General features: G+C 39.0%; 1 long non-coding RNA gene across 1 annotated transcript in view; it reads left to right on the top strand.

The window, feature by feature from the left end:
- Positions 1-25,527, top strand: part of LOC121522134 — a 100,767-nt gene extending 75,240 nt beyond the window's left edge. The window contains exon 4 of the long non-coding RNA XR_005992951.1: positions 24,752-25,527. This is a non-coding gene — a long non-coding RNA (uncharacterized LOC121522134). The remainder of the gene's footprint in view (positions 1-24,751) is intronic.
- The last annotated feature ends 1,194 nt before the right edge of the window (positions 25,528-26,721 follow it).

Here is a 26,721-nt window from a genome sequence, read left to right as displayed (position 1 = left end):
AAATTATTATGGCACCCAGTATTTTAATTAAGAGCAAAATAGCTGCATACTAGTAAATTAAAGTCTTCATCATACTGCTAACTCTGAAAGCATAAACCACATTTTAACGACATATTCAAATTGTTTTTGGAAGTAATGTCTGTCAAGTCTTCCAGTCCAAAGAGGAAAACAATTATCCGGATTCTTTTGAATGCAAAGTTCAAAAGCTAGCATCTGTAATGATGTGGGGGTGTATAAGTGCCTATGGCATGGGTAACTTGCACATCTGTGAAGGCACCATTAATACTGAGAAGTACATACAGGTTTTGGAGTGACATATTCTTCCATCTACACAATGTATTTTTGGGGGAGGAAGCCAAGCTTTTTGCCAAAACATTATATGATGATGGAACAGCCTGCCATTGGTTGTCACAGCCCAGTCACAATGCATTTGGGGATACAAACAAAAAATAAGACAGCATTAGCCACTACCTGCAGGAACAATACAAAAATGGATTGTATAAAGTATAAAAAGATGTTTAATATTGGAGTTACTGGATAAGGTCATTAAAACTGCACAATGGAGGCCTTCAGAGAAAAAAAAAATCAAGCAAGTGGCTACGGTTTATGGTTCAAAAGTTATTTAACTTTGAATAACACGTCTCTTATTGTCATTTCCGACAGTGCCAGTCTGCCAAAGGGTTAAACTATTTTGATTACTTTCAATTTAACAGAAGGAACAAATATATAGCTGTCATACTGCAAGGCAAATATTTTTGCTTAAATAAACATGTTAACACAGAAAGTAGGCCAAATTAAACCATTCTTTATGATGCAATAAATACAATAGTTGAATAGTAGTTTTTTCCAAGTATATTTTACTTACCCATCTTTTTTTAAACTAATGCATTTAATGGTGCATGCAATGTGTTTTTACTGCAACAATTAAAGCCAATTAAATCACAATTTTTCATACAAACATATACTGATAATCAAAGAAATGAATGGAAATATTTTAATTTTCCTTATTTTTACAATATCTTGATTTTTTTAATTAACTTGAATGTGACATTGAGTAAGAATGGGAATTACCCACCCTGTTCATGGCTATTAAAGGCTGTCAATTGTAATCAATTTGATCAATACTGAAAAATCACCAATAACTGTGATTTTCCAACGATGTGGATATCAACCATGGAGAAAAAAGATAAAGACCAAAGTTTGTACTTAAAAGCTGCCCTCCACCTCCAACTTTGCACAGCGCAATGATGCACAAGTTGGTGCTATATGAAGAACTCTATCAGGTATGGTCACACTACACCACACACACACCACACTCAGGTTTGAGTGTGTAACGTTTTTTGTCAGATAATGGATCTGAGAATGCATCAGGAAAAAACAGACCCTGTGTGCCAAGACCTTGGCTGGTGGACTAGTTGTCACTGTTAGCCATGAGGCTAAAGACCAATCTCAGTTCCACCTCTTTGTGTGGTGCTAGTCCGACCAAAAGTTAGTTTGGGGAATATCTAATACTGTGACCCCCCCCCCCAAAAAAGGAAAAAAAAAAGACTAGGTTAAAACCTAGTGTATGGCTGACCGCATGTATATGGGATGCCTGTTGAAATGCCTGACTGAATTCTGTGTTCTGGCAGAGTTACTTTTTGTTGGGTTGTAATTGTGCTGTCCCTAATGTCTGTGGGTTGAGAAGGGAAGGATCCTAATTCCTGCTCTGTTCAGAGATCTGGATCATGTGGTTCAGTTCAGCAAGAAGTGTCGGCTCTTTTGGCTCCCAAATGGCTCTTCATTTGGTACCACTTCAGCTGTGAAATTAGAGAAAGTAAGCATTTTTTTTTTTTGACCCATGATTGATTTAATGGCGTGTTATTTTTTTTTCCTAAAACTGTCAGACTAAATCCTTATATTCTCAGAATAGCAAAAATTTACATAATGCTTGGTATAAAACTATATTTTTCCAAATTTTAATATTTTGTATGCTGTAAGATTTATTTTTTACATAAAAACATAAAACACAGTTTGAGTAGTTGTCTGTGATTTCTATTAAAATAAAAATTCAAACTCTAAATGGGACATGGGGACAATAGATAAACAATAGAATTGAAAGAATGACTACGTTTTACATAAAGTTACACAACGTGGTATCATCCTTATTCATATGGAAGATATAGTTACTAGTTACTTAAATATATATGGCTACATTTTGTCCTCTCCCTCTCCCTCACTCTCTCTGTGGAGACTCAGTGGTACACGGAGCCCTGAGCAGTCATCTCCCTCTCCTCCTGATTTTCTTTTATCACATCTGATTGGTTACACAGAAACATGTGGCCACAACACAGAGACATCTAGTCTGTCACAGCGATTATGTTGGCAGAACCGTGAGGAGGACATACCCTCCCTTCATTCTGTGCTGTTTTGTGCGGGGAGGGGACACATTGCTATAGGAGACACACAAAACAGCCTCTCTGCCAAGACAAGCTTTCGGTGTGGCTCTCTGCTCAGGTTTTAGAAAGAAAAGTGATCCAGGCGTTCCTAGAGCGACATCGAGCTAACCGCTAATGCACTAGCAGGCCCTGGAAATCAATACCAAAACAGACGGAGAGTAGGGCATAAAAAATTTTCTTTGATGGAAAGTTTTCAGTGTTGCTCTCTGAGCATGTTTTAATAAAGAGACCTTGTCCAGACAAAAGGGCAGCTGCATCTAAGTCCAAGCTAAGCCCTCCACTAGCAGGCTTTGTGCACAACCACTCCCTACAACTAACCCTTTCCCTGTAACTATTACATAGTCGTGGCAAGCAGTTCAGCAGAAAAGCAACAACATTGTTTTCTGTCGCAGAAAGTTTTCCGTGTTGCTCTATGCGTTTGCTTTAATAAAGAAATGCTGTCCATTTCTCACAAAAGCGTCGCTGTGGCTAATTTTGAGCTAACCGCTCCACTAGCAGGCCTTGTATAGAAGCACTCACACAACAAGTAACCCTTTTCTCCCTTAACTATAACATACTCGTACTGAAGCAGATCAGCAGAAGAGTGATAACATTTTTCCCCAACATTAAAAGCTTATAGGTTTCTTTTTATACTTTGTCATACAGAAATGTGGTGCAGTTCTAGTAAAAAGAAAGCTATATCTGAGGTCTTTCCAGCAGTGGCGGCAGCTATTAGAGGGCTTTCAGTACAACTAGACCCTGCTCATAGCGCTACTGTATGTATGTACTTACCACAGTGGAGGCAGCCATTACTGACGACTTTCAGTCCAAGCAAACCCAACTCTGAATAGTATGGCTCTGAAAGTAGAGTCACTCACTCACTCACTCACTCACTCAGTCAGACACAGACATAGCCACTTGTAGTGCTAACCTCAGCGGTCAACCAAAAAACATGCATCAGGAATCAATAGGTTACATCACTGGGACTCCATCCACATTTCATGTAGTCATTCGAGGCTACATTATGTTAGCTTAGCCTAGCATAAAAAAGGGAGAACCTTCTACTATGCCCTTCTTAGTGTCTAACCAAATCCAGTCCATTGGCCAGCCACTAAAGCAGATTGTTGTCCGTTTATTATGTGCAATCCAAAATCGATAAATCCAAGTGTCAAATGCCAAATTTGGGTTTTATGAAAGATTATCTGTGGTCGTGTGTTATGTTCTAGAGTCTCCTCTAGTTTCCTGGCAATCCAGGAAGTAACCGAGCCCCGCCAAGAAAGTCTGACACATAATTCCCAGTACACTCACAATGGGTGATTTCTCTACTTTCATATGTGGAGTTCATGACCTTGTTTCTTTCCAAAAATGGTCTACAATGTCTTTGTACTATCCCTTATAATTAGATAAAAACTAAGCTTCTCTATGATGAGATATTTGCATTATGTTCTTGCATTATTTTCATGCATTATGGCTTATTCTAGTAAAGTCTTAAAGGTGAAAGTTAATTAAAAACACATAATTCCTACTCGTAAATATCGGCAGAGGTTAAGATTAGTTCAGGCACATGTTTTTGATGATATGAGGGTTCCCCCTATCCCTTGAGGTCAATCCAGATCTGTCGTCTAAGTTGTCACACAGCCCATGAGATCGGAGATATGTCACATAGCCAGTTGGACATGAATTTTAAAACCAGCAGAGAAAATAAAGTTGAAGGAGAGGTTATGACAAGAATAGCAGGCTGAAGAAGAGGGGAATCACATTAGACAGCGTAAAAAAAGAAAAACTCTGAGATCTGGCTGGAAAAGTGGAACAATAAAAGTAGTATGATTGTAGATGAATTCTCCTACTAAAACCAGATTGTTATGGTTGTTATTCCTGCTCAGACTAGTTGGTAAATGGTGATTTCCTTCTAACAGCATTCTGTATCCACAACATTATCATTGTCGACCACAGATATGATGAGTAATACATCAACAGAAGTACCAAGCTAAACAAACCAAGCAGCTGAAACACAACAAGGCTGTAACTGCTGTGAAAAATCTGTTTTACGTTATGATTTGTGAAGCCATCTGTTACATCTAGTCCTAAACCACCCTGAGGGGGAAATCTTTTTGGTCAAAAGTTTGATGAAAACGTCAGTACCACTTCCAAGTCTATATACCAAACATGTAACCCATCCAAAACAAGGAGCTGATCATTGACTTCATTAGAAGGACTCAGAATGTCCATGTCCCATTCCACATACAGGGAGAGGCAGTGGAAATAGTGGACAGCCTGAGGTTCCTGGGAGTCTGTGTCCAGTTGTGGATCTTCAGCACCTCACACCTGGTCAAAAAGGCCTAACAGTGAGTCTTCTTCCTAAGGAAGTTGAAACAGGCCCAGCTCCCATGGACACTACTGTTCAATTTCAAAAGGACTACCATCCAGAGAATTCTCAATAACTTCTTCACTGTTTGTTGCAAGGAAAGATCTGAATCAGGTGGTGAAGGCAGCCCAGTGTGTTGTGGGAGTGAAGTTCCTAAAATCTCGATGCCAGCTATACTACGCAACTCACAGAGAAGGCAATCAGTGTCTACATGACAAAACACACCACATTTTTTCAGGTCTAAGAAATATACCACAAATAGACTTGAGAGCTGAAGCTGTCATTACACCCCACAACAAACAGCAGAAACTACGAAAAAATATTCACTATGCCAATGCACATTCATCACTTAAACATCTATAAGTTGCATGATCCCAATGATGTCAGATGGGGGGGCAGAAAGTGAAGAACACCAGTCAGGAATCAAAGTGAATGAGAGTCAACATTAAATCTCTAAATGGACCTGAATGCTGCTGTTATCATCAGATAATTTCTATTGTTGGTTATTAGTTTGACTGACTCTTAAATCTGGCACAGGCTAATTTGATAAATGAATTTAAAAGTTTTGAGTTTTTTGTAAAATTATGTCAATTTTGGCTTTTTCTTATGCTTTTTGTGTTGTTCCAATGCACATAAAGGAAATAAACGTGTATACTGAAAACATTTATAATTGCAACAATTTCTGGGAGAAATGTTTCTTTCTCTGGAAAAGTTCCAAGGGTGCCAATACTTTGGTCCATGACTGTATGTGAACCACAGGAGCTGGTGCCGTTTAAGAACAAGTCTCTTGTTTTCTATTTTTGTTACTTAATGCACGCTTAAAGGGATACTTTAACATTTTGGCAGATGCGCCCATTGCCATAATTCCTATAGTCTGAGCAATAGGTTCGTTACCTTTAGTTGTCCGTGCAAGCTATTTTTAGATCAGCGCTGTCGAGTTTGGAGCTGCTGTGCCAACTCAATGGAGACAGACGGTATTTTTGGCTTTCCCTCATCAAACTCATCAAATACACAATCCAACAACTCCAAAACGCTCTCATGGACAAGTTGTGACCTGTACATTCACCACGCTATGAAATAATCATGGAACGTTACTAGACAGAGATGTTTTAAAGCTAAATGCAAAGCCGGAACTACACTCCAGACATGGCTGTTGCTCTGTGTCACTTTGCCCAGTGGTTTACTCAGAAAGTAGTTCCGAGTATTTGCTTCATGTGTCGTAATGTTACATAATTATACGTTATTATTTCATAGTATGGTGAATGTGCAGGTCACAACTTGTCGACGAGAGCATTTTTGAGTTGTTGGATTGTGTATTTGATGAGTTTGATGAGGGAAAGCCAAAAACACCGTCTGTCTCCATTGAGTTGGCACAGCAGCTACGAACTCGGCAGCACTGATCTAAAAATAGCTTGCACGGACAACTAAAGGTAACAAACCTATTGCTCAGACTATAGGAATTATGGCAATGGGCAAATTTGCCAAAATGTTGAAGTATCCCTTTAAAAAGCCAAACTGATACCAAATGAAGGGCTGTTTGGGAGCCAAAAGACCTTCTCTTACTACTAAGCTGAGCCAAATGATCTGGGTATCAAAAAGAGACTAACATCAGCTGTGGAAACACAGACAGGATCAGGGTCTTTGCAGACAAACTATACTGAACCAAACTGGATTGCTTTGTGGAAACTGAGGTTTTTGGTCCACATCTGCTACCATTTCTCCATGATCTTTTTAAACGTTATTGCCTAAATTTGTTACTGCTTTAAGGATACAAGGGGATCTTAAGAGTGTGGGTTTTTCCCCTGCAATTTGAATGGTTCATACAGTCATAAACAACATAATACTGTGGCATTTTGATAGCGCTTCTCTATGTAGAAATCACTTTTTTATCCCTCATCTCATCTCATCTGCAAACAATCTGTTGTACTGCTGCTTTAATGCACCTTGATTCTGTACATAACTTAAATGAATAATCACGACTTTTACTGTTACACTTTAACATTTTATAGCTTTATTTTGTTCCACTCATTGATCTACTTTATGTATTTTTGACTATTGGATAATTTTATGTTTACTGTTTTGACGTTGTTTTTATGTTTTCCTCTGTCTACTATATATATTGTTCCTTTAGTGCACAGAGAGAAGCCATGCATATTTCATTGTACCATGGCAGTGTGATAATTATGTTGGTTCTGATTTTGAACTAGCAGGAGCAAGAAGCAAATAAGATTACATTAGCTTTGCCCCTCCTATTTTAGCTTAAGTGTAGTTAAGCTTAGGTTAGTATTACCTATTTTGATTTATTTTGGATTAACTTTAGGACTGAAGGCAATGTGAAACTTCCATCCTGAACTGTCCAAAGGTAACAAAGCAAATATTTCCATGCCAACGATATCAAAAGGTAATCAGACGAATTACTTAAGAGTAGTAGTGGCCTTTTTTATGTGCTGCTGGTCTTCACGTGATCTTTGTCAGCGTTTTACAGACACTGCCCCACATGTTTTGTAGCCGCTGTGAGGCCCAGGGAAGCAGCGTGTCCTAAGATTAAAGGAAAGGAGCACACTGTGAAACTGAACTGTCTGCTCCTCATCTGTTACGCAACAAGGTTCTTCACCCTGCCACACAGCTGGTAGTCCATTTCCTGTCTATTCTGTCCAACAGATCACTGATTAATCACTGGTAGAACCGTTTTACAAAGATGGTTGACATCACAATAGTTGTGGTTGATTACATAAACACTGATACTTTAATTTAAGAGTGGGGTTTTTGAGGGGGGCATGCACCATACAGCGTCAAGATCAGGAATCATTCCTGCGACCAGTGCATCAAGGACTGCAGTCTCTGTACCTGGGTGCCTGCTCCACTTCCAATTTTTAAAATGATTATTTGATTTTTGTCCTTTAACTCTTTATAGCATTTATGAGGTCAGGCACTAATATTGGAGGCCTGGTTTGCCATCTCTGTTTCAGTTCATCCAATAGGTGCTTGATGGGTTTGAGGTCAGGGCTCTGTGCAGGTCAGTCAAGTTCTTCCACACCAAACTCATCAAACCATTCCTGTATAGTCCTTGCCTGGGGCACTGGTACACCAGAAAAAAGTACCGGTATGCCAAGAGGTCAAATTTGGAAGTGGCAGTACTGCTAACCTTGCAGAGCTGATGGATTGGCCAGATTCTGTGTCTGTCATCTGGCAGATCCATCTTGCAAAGCTGAAATGATTGTGCCAGGTCTGAGAACAGACCTGACCAGTCAGCTTCATTTGAGGAGAACAAGGTGGTAGCTACAGGTGGGGATTAACTGTATTGGAAGCAGGTAGCAATGGCTGCCGCCAGTGTAGCAATTAGCTGGGATGTAGCTAATGGCATTTTTCTCAGAACTGACCATATTTTTTAACAAGGGAAGAGCAAAGAACCACACTGAATGCTTTTATTTTTGCATAGAAGATGCTTTTGCATTTCCCTCAACTGGCCTCGGAATAAGCTTGATCCACCAACTAGCTCCATTGTTCAGATAGCCAGCCTGCTTAGCTCACAACACTTACCAAAGCTGCACATGTCTGCAGTCTCTTGTTGCTCTGATTGGCCTGTAATGAATGTGACAGATCATTTGTCCTGTCACCTTTTGAAAAGAAAAATTGAAAGTCCTGCCTTTCTCAAGTACTTTGTATGGGAGGTTTTACTGATGAATATAAAATAAATCAATTTCATGCAATGGACAAATGAAACAGTCATCTGGTTTGTCAGGTTAACTGCATACCAGAGTGCACCGACTCACTTAAAGCATAAAATTGACTGAAATCACAAATGTACATGTAAACATATTGACTGTAATAACACAGTGGGAGGACACTTAGGGATAATTGAGAACAATTACTTAACCCCTAAAGTTCACTTAAAAAAATAAGGAGAGATTTTTATGACTTTGGTCTTAATGTGTTGAGGAAGCTCTCTCTGACACATCAGTCTTTCTTCATTAAACACCATGGAGCAGTTATGCAACCACAGCAAAAACATTCAGATGATCTCACAAAACCAATACTATAAAATCACAATTTCATAAACAGAGAACATTAATCTATCAAAGGGGGTAGAAAATCATATTTTCTCGCCTACTAACGTATAACACACATCCACTTAATGTGAAAGACATAAGTTTTTAAGCTCAGTGGAGCTTAAAAACTGATCCAAGACACTCACCCTTCCTTTAACTGAAGTATTGATGAGCCAGGGGAGGTTTCCCTGCAACATCTTTTTCCCCCTGAGGAACTGTTTTTCCTGACCCGCCCTGAGGTCTCTGCTGTGATCATGTTTTTCACACACTTGATTTAACAGCTCCAGTGCAGGCAGTCATAAATAATGTCTTGGAGTAAATACTCCATTACATAATAAAGAAGGGACATAGTTGGAAAAAAGGAGAAAGCTAATATTCAATTTCCATTTTTTCATGTCAGTGGGGAAAAGTGCCTCATTGCTTCAGTATACACAGACTCTCAGATTATTACCGTAGGGTGAGTGTTTGCAAACACAACAACAGAAACCTAAATGGAAGAACAACCACTGCCAAACTTTCAACTGATACTTGCTGATGAATAGCCAATAAGTTTGTTTTGCTGCCAAAGAACCTGGTCTGAATCTATCCATGATTAAAGATAGATTATAGAAGAAGCTGCTCTTGACTTTAAGCTCTATTCAGGTATTAAAAGTCATCAGGTTTAATCTGAACATATGTCTTCCTGTGAGGAAGGAAGAATGTACAGTATAAATTAGTTTGGTGAAGGAGAAACAACTGAAAGGAATGACAACCACAAATGTGCATGCCAGATGAGAACAATATGATAAAAAAGTAACTGAATGAAGATTAGGCTTCACATTTCAGATGGACCAAGTGACCATTTTTTATTTAAAAACAATTTGTAGTAAAGACTGAGCCTGTTGCACTTGAAATCAACACTGTAGATTTTGGTTATCTCTACTGGGGTGTGACCATAAATGTTATCCATTGCCGATTTGTGGTTTATGTCATCTGTGCAAGCCGCCATGGCTGTGGTGATAACTGAGGTGTCTACTTCTGGCTGCTACCTTAACCAGATTATTTTAACTTTAGTTAAATTTTACATATTAGACATCTTTGTCTAGTATCTATTTTTAAAATGGCCACCACATATATATGATCAAGTAATGGTTGATCCCCAACTCCTGCAGTCACATGTTGATGTGTCCTTGTACAAGACATTTAACCCCAATTTGCTCCCACTGCATGTGTTTGGGATTAGCTAGTAGTACTGATGGCTAATTCTCAATAGCACCTCTACTATCAGTGTATGAATGAAGGATGAAAGGGTGTGAATGAGTGCAACCTGTGATGTAAAAGTGCTTTGAGTAGTCGGATGCCTAGGCATTTTGATGATCCCCTAGACTTTTGGGGAAATGTTCTATGGACTGAGGAGAAAAATGAACTTTTAAGAAGGTTTGCACCCCATTCCATCTGGCGTAAAACTAAAACAGTGTTTCACAAAAGAACATCACACCAACAGTCCAGTATGGTGGTGATAGTGTGATGGTCTGGGGCTGCTTTGCTGCTTCAGGACCTGGATGGCTTGCCATTACTGATGGTACCATGAATTCTGCTTTCTACGTAAAAATCCTGAAGAGAAGGCCTGGCCATCAGTTCATGACCTCAAGCTCAAGTGCACTTGTGTTATGCAGCAGGAAAATTATCCAAAACACACCAGCAAGTCACCTCTGAATGGTTTAAAAAAGAAAATGAAGGTTTTGGAGTGGCCTAGTCAAAGTCAGACTTAAATCGAACTGAGTCACTGTTGCATGACCTTACACAGGCTGTTCATGCCCAAAATCATTCAAATGTGGCTGAATGAAAACAATTCTGCAAGAAGAGTTGGCCAACATTTCTCCACAGCCATGTGAAAAAAACTCTTTGCCACCAAGGATGTCACAACCAGTCATCAGGATTAGGGGGCAATTATTTTTTCACAAAGGGTCAGGTAGGTTTGGATGGCTTTTTTTCCATTCATAAATGAGGGTCTGTTCTCATACATGTGCACTCTTGTGAAGTAAAAGTTTGTGTACTGTGCACTTCCATTTTTTTTCCAAAGTCAAAGTTTGTCAAGACAGTCAACTTTTATTCAAACATGTAAATGTCATAGTAGGATACCACTGAAGTAATAGCAGTTTTTAATATTCTCTTTTTGTTGGATTGCTCTTTATTTTGGTGTCAGAACATTCTGGTTTATAATTTGAAGTATCAGCGGAACACACCTATTTGACCATTGACTGACCATATACAGGAAGAAGACGCCATCCCTTTTGTCTGTGAGTAGTAGTGAAGGGACATGAAACAGAAAGATTCGGGGACCAGTGTGAATATTATCTGTCTGTGATAACGATTATTAAGGAACTGGATTTTTTTAAATCAGGAAAAAAGGCAAAATCTAGTTCAAAAGGAATGTTTAGAGTTTCCCCTGCAGACTACCTTGGACAGCTTTGTATCACAGCCATTTGCATTACACTCATCACAGAGAGATGCACACTCTAGCCTACTTCCCAACAGGATAACTGCTCGTCCCAGAACATCTGTGTGGTGTAAATCACTCTCAGTAAGGTTACCTCACAAACCACAAGGCCTCAGAGTCAAAGGGGGAAAAGCCTTTGGGACTGAAAAGCAAGCAAGAGAAATCAAACATTCACAAACTGCAATACATTATTTTATAATTGCCAAAAAACTGAAATTATGTTTCATGTGGGATTTGAGGGTAAGAAGAAGAACAGGCTGAAAACTTGGGTGGTGTGAGTTCAAATTGAAATCAACCCCTCATTGTGTTAAATCAGTCACCACAAGTCTGTGTTGCTTTGTAGATGTTGATCAGTCTGCTTTTGGTGCTTCTTTACTAGTATGAATGATAAGATACAGAAAAGCAAGGGCCTATAAAAAATTAATTCCCTTTTTAGACTGCATAAATATTCACTATTTTCAAGTCAGTATTTAGTAGATGCATCTTTGGCTGCAATCACATCACTGAGTCTGGTGGATTGGTCTCAATCAGGCTTGCACATCTGGACACTGCAATTTTACTCCATTCTTCTCTGCAAAACTGCTCAGGCTCTAACAGGTTGTACAGGAACGGGGCATGACCATCCCTTTTCAAGTCCAGCCACAAATTCTCTTTTGGATTGAGGTCTGGGCTTTGAATATGCAACTCCAGAACATTCATCTTGTTGTCTTTAAACCATTTCTGTGTAACTTTTCCAGTTTGTTTTGCATCATTGTCTTGTTGTAAAGCAAATTCTCTCTCAAGCCGTAGTGATCTTGCATACTGAGTAAGATTGCCCTCCAGGATTTTCCCATATTCTGCCACATTCATTTCACCCTCTACCTTTACAAGCCTTCTAAGGCTGGCTACCAAGAAGCATCCCCACAGCATGATACTGCAACCACTGTGCTTAACAATGGGGATGGTCCATTTGTAGTGATGTGTCTTGTTTGATGGCCAAAAAAACACCATTTTGGCCTCATCAGACTAAAGAATTTTTGCACTTGACCATGGAGTCTCCCACGGGCCTTGTAGCAAACTCTTGTCAAGATTAAATATTAGTTTTCTTCAACAGTGCCTTTTTCTTCGCCAATATCATAAAGCTTTGAATGGTGAAGAACACGGCACAGTTGTAGAGTCTCTTCCATCTCAGCTGCTGAAGCTTGTAACTCCTCCAGAGAACATCGTAGGTGTTTCCACCAGGTGGTCCAGTTTGATTGAGCATGGTTTGGTATGGTTCAGTACGCTAAACAAGAAATAGTTTGCGTTTCCACAGACACTCGTACCATCACTTGGTGGGCGGGCTGTAAAGGCTATGAATGTGAAGTCTCAGTCACCATGAGTCTGCTGGTCCAGCCGCAGAGTTAAAGAAAGGATGAGTGACAGAAATCAGTTGGGAAAAAGCTTTAAACAGCTTTGTTTCAGCTGCAAGTGCTTTTTAAAAAAATAACTACATCTTAATTATGTTAACCACAGTCAGTACAGATCCTCAGCTAATGGAATATGTGTACAGAAACATTTTGAGTTGTAACGGTATGTTAATATGTGAATATATCTGATCTATAACAGTTTATGAGACATAATACAAAAGCTTAGAGCTGTATCATGAGAATTCGCCGTATTGAAAATAAACTAAAGGTTTAACTGGTGTTAAAATCAAATAAGATTAAGTCAGAAATCCTGGGTGTGTTGATCTTGTTTTAAAATAGGCTGCAGCCTGAAGTTTTACAAGAACGTTTAACAGCCACAGAGGGATGTTTTCGCAAGTTACCTAAAGTAAGAAGTAGATGAATAACTATCTTCACTACAGAGAATCATCTGATCTAAAGCCTCGTATTCACAAAACTTCAGCATTAATTTAGTTTCACATCCATGGCAGATAGACCAGGCTGATGTGGGCCTTCAGGCTCTGCTTTGTGTTCCAGATAAATGTCAGGAAACTTGATTTGTGGCCAGATATCAATATCCATAGACTGTGAAACAGTTTGGATCTCTGTTGACTTCAAATATCCCCCATTTAAGCAGATATTAGTCCGTTTTTCTCCCATTTTCGCCTGCTCCTCACAGAGCCGACTTCGGTGTTTTGCAGCCTGGAGCCAAGCAGTTGCGTCACGCTGAAGTGACATCAGTGCAATCCCCTATTTTTGTGTGTGTAGTTCCACCTTTTTGGGACAAATAGGAATAGGAAATAGGAACTACAGAAGGGTGCTGAAAAGTAAGACGGTACGGGTTGATTTTTGGGACCCTTTCCAACTTTTGTTCTATGAAAACGCAAAAACAAGCGTGTCATGCTGCACAGAACTGAACCGGACCACTTGGTGGAAACGACCTGTTCTAGGCCTCTCTCACTTGTCTCCTTCTTTCACAGTCACTTAGTTTGTGAGGATGGCCTAATCTAGGCAGACTTGCATGTACCATACTCCTCTTATTTCTTGGTGATGGATCTAACTGAACTCTAGGGGATGTTCAGTGCCTTGGAAGCTTTTGTATCCATTCAGACTTATACTTTTCACTAACCTTTTCTCCAAGTTGCTTGGAGTGTTCTTTTGTCTTCATGGTATAATGGTAGCCAGGAGTACTGATTAAGCAGTGACTGGACCTTCCAGACACGTGTTTTTATACTACAATCACATGAGACCAATCACTGCAGTCAGGTGGTCCCATTTCACCAATTCTCAGACTACTAGCAGCAATTGGCTGGACCTCTGTTAAATCAGATCAGTAACTTTAAAAGGGGTTAATATATGCATTCACTTATTTTACCCTACATATTTTTTGTTCATTTTACATATTCATCCAAAAAAAGCCAAATTAAATTGACCATGATTGATTTGTATAATCAATAAAAGGACAAAACATCCAAGGGGATGAATACTTTAATAGGAACTGTATTTTCTAGGCCACAGTAATAAAACTCACAAGAGTGAGGTATTAAAAATAACAGGATTTATAACTGTTTCCCTTTTAAAGCAACTTTTATTCATACTGACCAGTGTTTGACAATAAAAGATAAGAAAGCTCTCAAAAACAAAGCCAAATAGGAGTAAATTGTCCAGCTTGACCAAAGTCCTGTGATCAGGCACAGTAGAGATGTGTTGTGTTATATCATCAGTGTAACTTTAATTGACATTATGATGGCCAATCATAGGTTTACTATAAAAAGAAAAGAGGACCACAAATACTTCCCTGTTGAACGGTCAGTTGGACATTCTACTGGTGATGCTCATAGTGGCGATACTCTCGGACCACTAAACAGTCAGCAATGTCTTGACTCCACATTTTAGTATTAGTTCAGCTCACTTAGAGCCTTGTCAGAAGTGATACCAAAAAAGACCAGGTACTAGGTGCGAGTCCAAATTGAGCTCATACTTCCACATTTTCAACTCCTAAATTTGGCTTTTTAATCCCATATTTTGACCTATCAGACCTACAATTTAAAATTCTGAGTCATATTTTGACTTTTAAACTCATGATTTCAAATTTGATCTCATATTTTGACCTTTCAAACTTGTGATTTCAACTTCCTCCTCTCTGTTTGCTCTTCAGAAACATTATTTTTCAATTTTTGATATCGTGTTCTGATCTTTTGAACTAATAAGTCGGAATTTTTTTCTCAGATTTGAGCCTTCAAATTTATCGTTTTTTCTTTTTTTAATTTCCTAATGATTTATCATCAGTGCTGGTTTTTTTCATATTTTATTACTGGTGAAAATTAGGTTGACAGTTATAGTTAAATGTTGACCCTTCAGGTTAGACCTAAATCCAGAACCTGGCACTTGCTGTGATTGAGTTCGACACCCCTGACTTAGAGGGAAAACACAATTTGTTGCTTTTAAAGGACAGTAGTGAGCTTCTGAAATCCTCCTGATAAGACCAATGTTTTTCAAGAATGACAGTTAACATTTAACATAATACCAAAGAGAGCAACAGGGTATGATTCAGAGACTGGCAACAGCCTTGACAGCAGAACTCTGATTAAAACAGACAGATAATTAGTGTTAAAAGGAGTACTTGGTGCAATAGGGGTAAGTGAGTGGGAAAGACACTTAAAAACCCTTATAACAGAATTATTATAAATTCGTTAGAAACCTGGTCAGTTTTGCAAAAGATTATTTATAAAAGGAGAGAGAGACTGTTGTGCATGACAGGACTCAGGTCACTCAGCTTCAACCTGGGCCAAGCACATCTGGCGAATCCAGACGGAACGAGTGACTTCTGACCCCCTTTTATTAAACGCTAATTCACTGCAGCACATGAAGAAGGGCTCTACTGTGGATGTTCAATAGAGTTCAGATTTGACCTGTGCTAACGGCCAGGCCGGTAGGACCTGTGAAAAGCTAACAATGGCCTGCACGCTCCCACCACTTTTGAACTCCTGGTCACCCAGCACCACACTGCTGGGCGAGACACGTGGGCCAGAACGAGGGCAGTGATCCAGCCACGTGTCTTTTTTGGATTCTTCCTCCTTTGATCTGATTCGCTCTTCTCTTCTGACCTTCTCTTCCTGACACACACCCCCAGAAAAAAAACATACTGAAGGCATTAATGGGTTCACATCAGGATTAGAAGGAAAACACCTTGTTGATGTAAAAGAAGCGATGGACAGACAGACTGGTGCGGGGAAGAGATTCAAAAAAGTACGTCCACAATGAACAAAAATGAGAGAAAGTAATGAAAAATTTCAACAACAAAACTGTCATGTATCATAAGATCTTGTTTTGGATCAAAGCTGATTTGTCTTAAATTATGACAAGTTGACATGACCAAAACATCCCCCTAACAGCTGTAGAGCAACAGAGCAATGCATATAAGACTTATTTCCAAGTAGATTGTTATTCTTCAAACTGCTGCACTCATAGGGAACTGCACGGTTACAGGAGATAAACTCTGTCGTTTCTGTGGCGCATTTCACAGCCAGCTGGGGGAGCCTGGGGGTGCACGTTCTGCTAACTCATTCATCTGCCCATAAATCAGCAGACATTTATAAGACATTTAACTAGAGTCTGCACAGACATGAGGGAATGAGCTGCAGCCCTATTGAGATATCAAGTAACACCCCAAAAGGCTTATCAGTATAATTACCTGCTGATGTTGAGGAAGACACAGGAGGAAAGGGAAATGGTCTGAAAGAATCCTGTGATTTATTACCATCAGGGAGGACAGGGGAGGACTTTCAGTGCTACTCAGTACATTAATGTGCTGTCAGAAGGGATCTAATTATTATGTTAGTCCAACTAACGCTGTGTCCCAACTGAAGCTGTCCAAGCAGCCCAATGACTGCACATTGAGCCTGTTGACTTCAGTCGCTTACTAGCTTTTTAAAATTTTCAACAAAAATTGCCACCTATAATGCGTAGTTTTTAATCTGTAAACGCATGTTTTCTTTTTGTGTGCACAAAAAAAAAAAAACGTGGAGTTTGATTTGGATTTGAATATAAAACTTTCATTTAATGTCAAATGTGAACAAACACCAAATAAACTTGACTTAACATAAATATATTTAAATAAAATATACCATAGCTTATTTAAATAAATAAGAAATTAGGTTGAATAAATAAAGTAGGTAACTTAAATCAAAAGGAGTAACAATTTTGTTACATTTTGTTCCTGCAAGGTTTGCACCCTTTCTCGAGGCATTTCATTTTACAGGGCTTCCTAAAAAATATATATATGGCCTAAAATTGATATCCCGATATATTTTTGCTATATCCTGATACACGATATATATCGTGATATTTTGAAATGGCCTCTCAGCAGCTGTATTTAATTCGCCCCAAATGACACTAGTTTAGTGATTAAAATAGACTGTTCTATTGGATTTTTAATAAAATTGTATGCAGAAAGTAAAAATCAATATAAAGTCAAATTTAGCAGTTTTGTTTTGAATGAACTTTTCTCAATATTTTACTGATAAATCAAAAATACATAAATCATGAAATACTCTGTCTTTTACAGTGTATGGAAAGTCCTGAGATGTTTTCTGTGTTATGTGTACTATTGATGATTAAAAAAATGGTTATTCTGTCATTAAGGGTGAAGCAAACCTACACAAAACTCACCACTCCTGCATGCCGCCAAAGGCCAAAATCCTGCAGTCTAGTCCACCATTCAGGCACAGCTGTGATTATATTAATCTGTTATCTGTGCTGATGAACGCTGGACCAGTTTCTGACAAGTTCATGACACGAGAGCGTCTTTAGACCTTATTCAATAAACTTTCCTGTGTGATCATAGGGGGAAAAGCTTCTCTGGAGTTGGGAACATTTTGACTACTTGTCAGTGTTTTGAACTGTAAGGCTGAGATAAGTCTCCGTTGCTGTGGAGAAGTGGATCACATTTGTCCGCTGCTGGGCCATCTTCTCTCTGACTTGTACGACTCTGGCAGGGAGTTTTCAGCAAAATGTTCACGCCCAGGCAAATCTTGTGTTCTCGGTTAAATGTCTTTATGAGATTTTTAAATCCTGGCTTTTCGACAACACTGTCTTTAGCAACATGTTGTGTTACCGCTGCCGTTATCTCGGAGTCATCTTGCGGCGTATTCTATCGAATACCGCATGAGTTCGACCTCTTCCTTTTCAAAGTTGAATGACTGCTCATCACTGCAGACCCAGCGCTAGTTGTCGATGTCCATCTTAAAAGGCATCTAACTGGCCTCTAACTCGCCACGCCGCTCTGTTTACCATATTCTCCCTTGCTTCTCTCGCCGCTGATATAAAAAAAACACACGGCTGCATGTGCAGGAGTTTTCTGGATGGGCAGAGGAGAAAAAGACAGCTCTCCGCTGTGAGAGATGCATTCAGGGACAATGGGAGAAATGAAACTCCAGCGAGAAATGTACCCTGGCAGCTCAAAACTTCCACATATTTTATACTAGGATATTCGCCATGTAATCATTTTAACGACACGCTACATTCACAGAGTGAGGGTGAACAGGTAGCACCAGAATCTATTTGTGGCGGGCCTAATTTATTTGTGGCGGCCCACCACAAATAAGTTAATGTATGGAAAACACTGACTTCTCTTTGTTAGTTTTTGGATATCATTGGTGAGACCTTGTGTCTCATGCTGACATGCCCAGGAAAGTGGGGATGGGAATGGTCAGCTGCATGATACGGGAACTGTAGCTTTACTTTTACAGGCACCTGGCACACTTTCCCATGCCCGCAGACTGGGTGCCCAGCACCAGATGGGCTGGTCCAGACGCTGGGGGCGACTGCATGGAGACATCAGCTTCAAGGATATCTGGAGAGATGGGGCATGGGTAGGGATAGGAATTAATAAGATTTTATTGATATTGATACCATTGTCGATTCTTCTTATTAATTCCCTTATTGATTCCTTCCTGTGAATTCTCCTTTGGAAAAAGTAGGCTAAATCGGACTTATAAAAATAAATGCAATGTGAAAGATGCGCAGCTTGCATGAAATCACTGTTCGACAGTCGTTGCACGTTGGGCTTTGTGTAATTTTTTTTGTGAAATGAAGCTACATTTTCAGCTCCTGTAGCCTGTTTTGTGACTGTCTGCCACATTAACGTTCTCGTTCCTCGTCTTTTCTGTTCTTGTTTGCGCTGACTGCCTCTGGCAAGACTGTGTTTTTCAAGGCACACGAAAGAAAGACATTGATGAATTTAAATGATGTAGATGGATTGAACTGATTGGAACTGGTTCTCACCTGGAACTGGTTCTTGATTCCTATGCCTAGACATGAAACTGGCAGAGGCCTGGAGGTTGGCCATCAGGTGGTCAGAACAGTACAGGACTAAAATTGATGGTGATGATGTCACCCACAGTTGCTGAAGTAGGTGCTCAGGGAGTTGAATTTCTGCTCAGGAGTCTTAAAAATTACAGGGAACATTGGTCGCAGCTTGTGTGTTGACTATGTATGCGGCAAATAAATTGGTTTTCACTTTTTTTACTGGCAGCTTGCACACAGTTGTGATGTCATTAGCACACCCAGTTTTCTAAGTGGGAATCTGAAGCTGTGAGTGTTTTCAGCCTTCCAAACATCAACCCATCAAGTCCAAAATGACCTCCACCCCTTGGATCCCTTTAATTTTCTCCACACTGAAAACATCACTGTGTGAGATACACAGTTAGAATTTTCTCCACACACATGCAGGATCCAAACTCAGCCACTTGCTGCTGCTGCTGTCACTCTTCATTTTCCTTTAATCCCTCCATCAGGCACACCCTCCAGCTCCATCATGTCAGTTTAGATTTTTCTACTATTACATTTCACTTAATGGCACAACCATTGGCCAACCAGCACACCCAGTGACCTCACCAAACCACAGCAAACATAATCCAAACCTCTGGAACAATGCTCATACCAAACAATAAAACCAGCATCTGGATCCAGTTTATTTCTGTACAAGTGCACGCTGTGTTTGATTAGCCCAATGCTATGTTTACAAAATGTCATCGCACCGGTGCATAAGTGTAAAATAACACAGCCAATTCGAGTCTAGTGAGACTAGTGAGACTAGTGAGTCAGGCTGATTACTCATATAGGCTACACTCTTTTAGTAACTACCATGGACGCAGACATACCTCTAATCCACAGCCGAGGCTAATCTGCTTTTTGGATTATCCGCACAAGGCTAAACACTTGGCCCAACGCCAAGATGAAAAAAGCCAATATTTCCGTGTGAGAGCAAGTCTGTCAATTATAAGGTGAGCAGAAGTGGAGGGATTCCCTTTTTTAATACTTAAAGCTCCTATGAGGAGTCTTACCTACAACCCCGATTCAAAAAAAGTTGGGGCGCCGTGTAAAATGTTAATAAAAACAGAGTGCAATGATTTCCAAAGTAGTGATTGTGCCTTCCACATGTGTAAGCTGCCCATGCCATAGGCACTAATGCAACCCCATACCATCAGAGATGCAGGCTATGAACGTTGACAACAAGCTGGATGGTCCCTGTCCTCTTTAGTCTGCAGGACACATCATCAATGGTGTCCAAAAAGAATTTCAAAGTTTGACTGACCACTGAACAGTTTTCCATTTTGCCTCCATCCATTTTAAATGAGCTTTGGGCCAGAGAAGATGGCATTCCTGTTTACATATGGCTTCTTTTTTTGCATGATACAGCCCTAAGATGTGTTTGTGGATGGCATGGCAAACTGTGTTGACAGACAATTTCTGGAAGTGTTCCTGAGCCCATACAGTGATTTTCACTACTGTGCCATGCCTGTTTTTAATGCATTGTCACATTTTTCATTGCAGAAATTCTAATGACTAACTATTTCCTAACTGTGGGATGAAATTTCAGTCAGAAAACACTACTTACGCATTTACAAGTAAAGTTAAGCACAGTTAAAGGTTCATCCTTGAACACAAGGGGGGCCAAAATACAATGTTAACAAGAAGGTCTTAAAAGGAACTTTAACACAATCTATGCTTAAGTATTTATCGATGTGAAGAAAAATGTTACATACTCTTCATATGGAGAATACCTTGACATATGATGTTGCTATTAAAGTAAGAGTCCTTCTCTTAAAAACAAACAGAACAAACAGAAATTGAACAGTGTTACGACATTTCACCATACAACAGTGTTGGCTTAACTTGTTCCCAAGATCCTGCTTGGAAGAAAGTTCCACTTTCCACATCCATGAAGCCGTTTCCTGAGAGAGGCGGAGTCACACAGCTCATTAACATTAAAAGCAACACACACAGAAACAGCTCGTTCTGAGCAGGGCTGAAACAGGAGGGTTTTTAGACATGCAAAAATCCAATACTGGAGTGTTTTTTTACAGCAACAAACTTCACATGCAAGTTAATATAAACTTGTCTTAAAGATGTAAAATATGTGACCTTTGAATCTCGCTTTCTATAAAGTATAGAAATTAAAACAATCAAGTAAAATTCAGAAATAAATCAACCAGTTACAGTTTATTAGCATGTTCATAGTGTTATACCAATAAATTTATTGACTGTTGTATCTTATCAAGGTAGTATACACTTAGTCTAAATTCATAAAATGTGAGGGCTGATCATTGAAGTATCATATGATTGTATTTCACTGCAGTGCTTCATAAATAAATGTAAACAACACTTGACAAGGCTATGTATTTTATACAAAACATTTAATCTTTATTCACATTACATTTTATAGTAGTAATATACACAGCTGCACAGTATATCAACACTGTTAAATGATGACAGTTATCAGTATAAAAAGGATGTTTTCACGGATTTAAACAATTCAGACACACAATTTACACTCTACAACTGGTAGTAACTAGAATGGTATTTACATGATGACAGAACACTGTTTGGGAAGATTGGCCCCCACTTTTGGTGGCAGATTGAATTTTGTAACAGAAGTGCTTGCAGAAATTTAAAAAAAAAACATGTACATAGAAAACAAAATTCAATATGCAGACAGCAAAGGCATAACACTGTCACAGGAGTCTGCTTCACTGGTGGTTTTCACTTGTTTAGACGTCTAAAAGAAGAGCAGAGACAAAGTAGTAGTAATGTAAACAAGAAGCTAGGACGTGATGTGCACTACAGGTCTGATTCTGACCTCTAATGGTCAAACTAGCCGACACAAAGGACAGATCAGATTAGCTGCAGCTGTGCAGGCCATGGATCATGAACATATGAGATACCAAACAAAACATCAGTTTGTCCCTCCAGATTCCACACAGAGGAGCAGGATCACAGCCAAAGAAGTAGTTACAGGGTGGATCACTTCTCAAGAATAACTTGTAAACTTTATTTTCAACAAGAGACATGGTGTGAGGCTGTCTTCCCATCATCTTGCTTTTTCTGTCCTTTTCATCTAATTACATACATTTAACTTCAGATTATTTGATCAAACACAGGACGCTTGGCCAACAGTATTTTCCATTGAAACATGTTTCCACTTATTTCAGGATCCAGGAGCTTATAGTGAGTTCAGGCTCTCTGTCTGGCTCCATCTCCACTGCTTCCACTTTCTCACATCTACGACACCTCTTATTTACAAATCAAAACAAAAGCTTGTGATTGGTTAAAACCTTAAAATGCTGGAAAAAAATCATCTTCATGTCAGTAGACAGCAAAAATGACATCCCACTCAGTGTTTGGATCAAGAAAGGCTGCCCTTATATACATGAGAAGAGTATGCCTGCTTTAGAAATGGCCATCTTAGAGGACACATGTGACCTTTTTGTTTATTTCTGGCAGGGGTTTAAATAGAGGTGTTAATGCTGCTTTTAAATGTGTGAATTACATTTTATATATGGCTGTTTGGCTTGGCTAAGTGCAAAGACTGTAAACATGCTGAAGCAGCAAGCCAAGCTCTGTCTAGAAGTTTCCAAATATGCCCACTCTCCGTAATTAATCTGTTAAATCTGTAATTAGTCTGCTTTGGCCCCTAAAGCTCTGACGCTCTCTAATTACTTTCACCTAGGAGGCTCTGTCTGTGATGCTGTTTGTTTGTCTGAAGGATTATGGGAAAAGCTGCTAGCTGTAAAACAGCACATACAGTATACAGTAGCTGCATCTACACAACTATATATCATGGAAGACTGGACTATAAGCCTTTTCTCTTCAGTGTCATTGTGGTTAACACTTAATTATTGTTGTCAATTTGTCAGTACCATAGACTGTCAGTGTAGCTGACATGACAACATATTGCATTGCTGTTTCATTTATGCTAGCATTATTTAAATAATATGAGAATTACTGGTCAGCTTGAGAGCTCAACAGTAATGTTATGTTGCACACATAACTATACCCAGCGTGTGTGGAAAACTTCTACAGGAGGTAAAACTATTTCAGCTGAAGAGAGTAAAGCAGTAAACTTTTCTATTTTTATAATTTTATGTACAGTAGTGAGAGTTGAAACACATCTTCCATCTTGACCGAATTAGAGTGGGTCAAACTTTAAATTATTTGCTAACACGGTTTCTGTCAGTATAGTTCTTATCATGTTTATTTATGTTCAAGTGTTCACTTTTACTGAGGGATTAATTTTAATAAGTTATTTGAGCGCATGTAATGTCTCCATGCAGTGTTCTTAGTGCCTTGCTTTCCAACCTGGGGTCCCGAACCCCTTTAGGGGGCACCAGAGATTTGGGAGAGGGGTGAGATACCCTGCCAGCTCTAAACCGTTACACTAAGATGTGCACATACTAACTACAATCATAGTTAAACACTTGTGACTTCTTCATACAGAGGTCTTGGGTAGGAACATTTGTGTTCAGGGCTGTTTTGTCATAAACAAAAAGAATTCAGATTGATGTCATTTTTTGACTGCAATGTATGAATTTTTTTCTGCAGGTCAGTCCTGGAGGGGCTCAAATTTTCTTATATACAAGTGGGGGGGCTCAAAAGCAACAGGTTGACAGGAGAAAGAAATCTGAAAGGAAACGTAAGAGTAAAGTTGGTGAAGTGTACTTGAACACACTACATTCGTTCATTTTTGACAGGCTGACATTTGATTATTCACCCTGTTCACAGTCTCTGTGCACAGACTTTAGAAAGTATTGGGTGAAGTCTAAGTGGCATTGCCATTTGGTTCGTAAAGGTGGCTTTTTATCAGCAGAGACCACCATACTGAAAACTCCGTATCAAACTAATCAAGTAACAGACAAAAGTGACAAAGCTGTCATGTTGGTTGTTTTTACAAACAGCCTCTCTTATCATCTACACCTTTTAAAATCCATAACTCTTATCTTTCTTAAAACCCAAACAAGTTGCATCATTTTTTGAACCAGGCTGTAAACATGCTGGTTACTGCTGATAAATGGGCATTTTAGCATGCTTCTGTAGCAAGCCTCAAGTGGACACTTGAGGAGCTGCGGTTTTCACATTTCTACATTGGCTTTACTTTTTAACCACAGAGGCTACAACTTGGTGCTGTGCTATGCTCCTGAAAAATAGCTTCACATCTGATCTGACTGACAGAAAAAACAACTTCAATTCATCTTCTCATCCAACCCTCCATGAGCAAAGTAATGCTAATTTTCTCTTCAACTTTGAAATTGTCTAGTAATGTAAAGTAGCATACTTAAAATTGATCTGTAATGCTTTTAAATTTTAATTTACTTACAACTAGATTTCAAAGAGTGTTTGAAATTAAGATAGCACCATTGACTAAAAGGGAGCCCTCCCAACTGTCCCTATGGAAAGACCTAAAGAGTAAATTTGAGCTGCTTAGAGACAAAATAAGTAGAAGAAACTGTTTAGGATAACTTACCTAGCAAACATCCCAACAGTAATACTATATACATATTCACAGTCTTAAGTTCTTTCATTTAAAGTTCAGACAGTTATGACATGTTCTGATGATTCTCCTAAAGATGAGTTCTACTGTAGACTGGTTCAAAGTGTCTTGACAACTTTTCAAGTAACAGGATACGGTCCAGTTTTCCCTACAAAGGGAGTCTTCCGTTATATGACAACAGTGAACGTGTCTCTTGATGTTGCAGGGGGCTCACCCAGTCAAGAGAAGGCACCGAGGAAGGAGGAAGAATCGTCAGTACTCCGGCCCACACAGGCAGGGACGAACCCAGACACTGAGAGGGGTCGTTGGTCTGGAGCAATAAAAAGTCTGCTCAACATTCAAGTCCAACGCAAACACTTCTGAGTGTTTCAAGAGCAAGAGGAGAGTCTTGACCAGGAGCTTCACCTTTACAATACAGGGTTATTTTTCTGTGAAGCAGAAAAAGTGTGTCAGTATGCAGAACATCATTACATTGTCTTCTTTCTCAACATTTGCTAATTAGTTATAGATGAAAGACTTCACTTTGTCTTAATACCCAGCAACTCCCCACCTAAAACCTCACACAAATACTTTCTGTCAGCAATGATGCATTTAGGCACATAGACATGGTCAAGATGATCTGCTCAAGTTCAAACAAAGCATCAGAACAGGGGAGAAAGGTGACTGAAGTGATGCCAAACGTGCCATGGTTGTTGGGTTGGGTATTTAACAAACTGCTGATCTACTGGGATTTCCGCTCAACCATCTCTAGAGTTGTAGTTGGATGTCAGAAAACAATGACAAGACTGATCTGAGCTCATAGAAAGACAACAGTAACTCAAATAACCACTAATAACCAAGGTATATGCAGAAAAACATCTCTGAATGCACAACGTGTGAAGTAGATAGAGGAGCAGAAGACCACACAGGGTCCAGTGTTAATTTTGGCAGCTATTTTTAATTTTACTCTTAGTCTTAGTCTTTAGATGAAATGTATTTAGTTTTAGTCCCATTTTAGTTATTTCTACTCTTTTTAGTTTTTGTCTAGTTTTAGTCGACAAAAAAGCAAAAACATTTTAGTCTAGTTTTACTCCAAGCATTTATTTTCTTACCTAAATCTGGTACCAAATGATGGTACTGTGTTCTATGCACTCTGCCAATACTGGGGTCCCTGCTTTCTACAGCTGAGAGGCAGAATAGCTATAGATGTTTGTTTTGAAAAACAATCTGTTGAAAATCTGTTGAAATTTACTTATTTACTTATGTTGAAATTTATTTATTCAAATTCTAAATCTGTTGAAAAACATTGTTTTTCAACAGATTTACAGTGGAGAAATAAAATGGATTTTGAATGTCCGATGAAAACTACATTACATTTTAGTCTAGTTGTCATCTTGATGAAAACTAAGCTTATTTTTGTCAGTTTTGGTCATCACAGATCTTTTTTTTGTTAGTCTATTTTTTGTCATGGAAAAAAGACTGTCGGTGAGCATTTTTAGTCATAGTTTTAGTAGACAAAATTAACACTGACAAAAACTGGTACAAAAGTGTCTAATGCCCAAAGGCATACTGGGAATGCAGATTTAAGGGATGATTGTCAAATACTTTGAGTACAATGAAAAAAATACTTAAGATGTGTTTGACAAACTAATCTGCTTTCGTGGTCAAACATGAGTGGAAATGTCCTTATGTGAAGAAATATTGAGAAAACCTTTGCTTCAGTAACTGCTAACGACTAAGAGGTTATTTTAAACATCAATGTTGGTATCTGCAATTTTCACAATTGGTGAAAACTTGGCTCTGCCGATGACAGATCTAACACAATTTGCATGAAAACCACAGTAACCCTACAAGGAGTTGGCACATTATTTTTTCTTGATTATTGGCAGTGACTTCCCTAATAACCCTCTGAAAAACCTCAAGTTATCCATGCCCAAAAAAAAATAGCCCAATGCCCTTAAGAAATGGCACCAACATTTTATTTTTTAAAAGAACATTTAATGTGCTGAAAATCAGGGGCTACATGTTGATTTTTTTGAATTTACAAAGTTTTTTTCTACCTGTCTGAAGTCTCTAACCTTTGCTAGACGTTCTCCACTTGTAGCTTTAAAATCAATGTACAGACAGGAGAATAAAAAGCTCTTACAATTCTTGCCCTCCTTTTAATTTCATAAAGCTGTCATGTTGGTTGTCTTT

This window comes from Cheilinus undulatus, linkage group 15 (assembly GCF_018320785.1).
Source record: "Cheilinus undulatus linkage group 15, ASM1832078v1, whole genome shotgun sequence".
In the NCBI taxonomy this organism is placed as follows: Eukaryota; Metazoa; Chordata; class Actinopteri; order Labriformes; family Labridae; genus Cheilinus; species Cheilinus undulatus.
The sequence above is the reverse complement of the archived record's forward strand: the minus strand, read 5'-3'. Positions and strand labels throughout refer to the sequence as shown.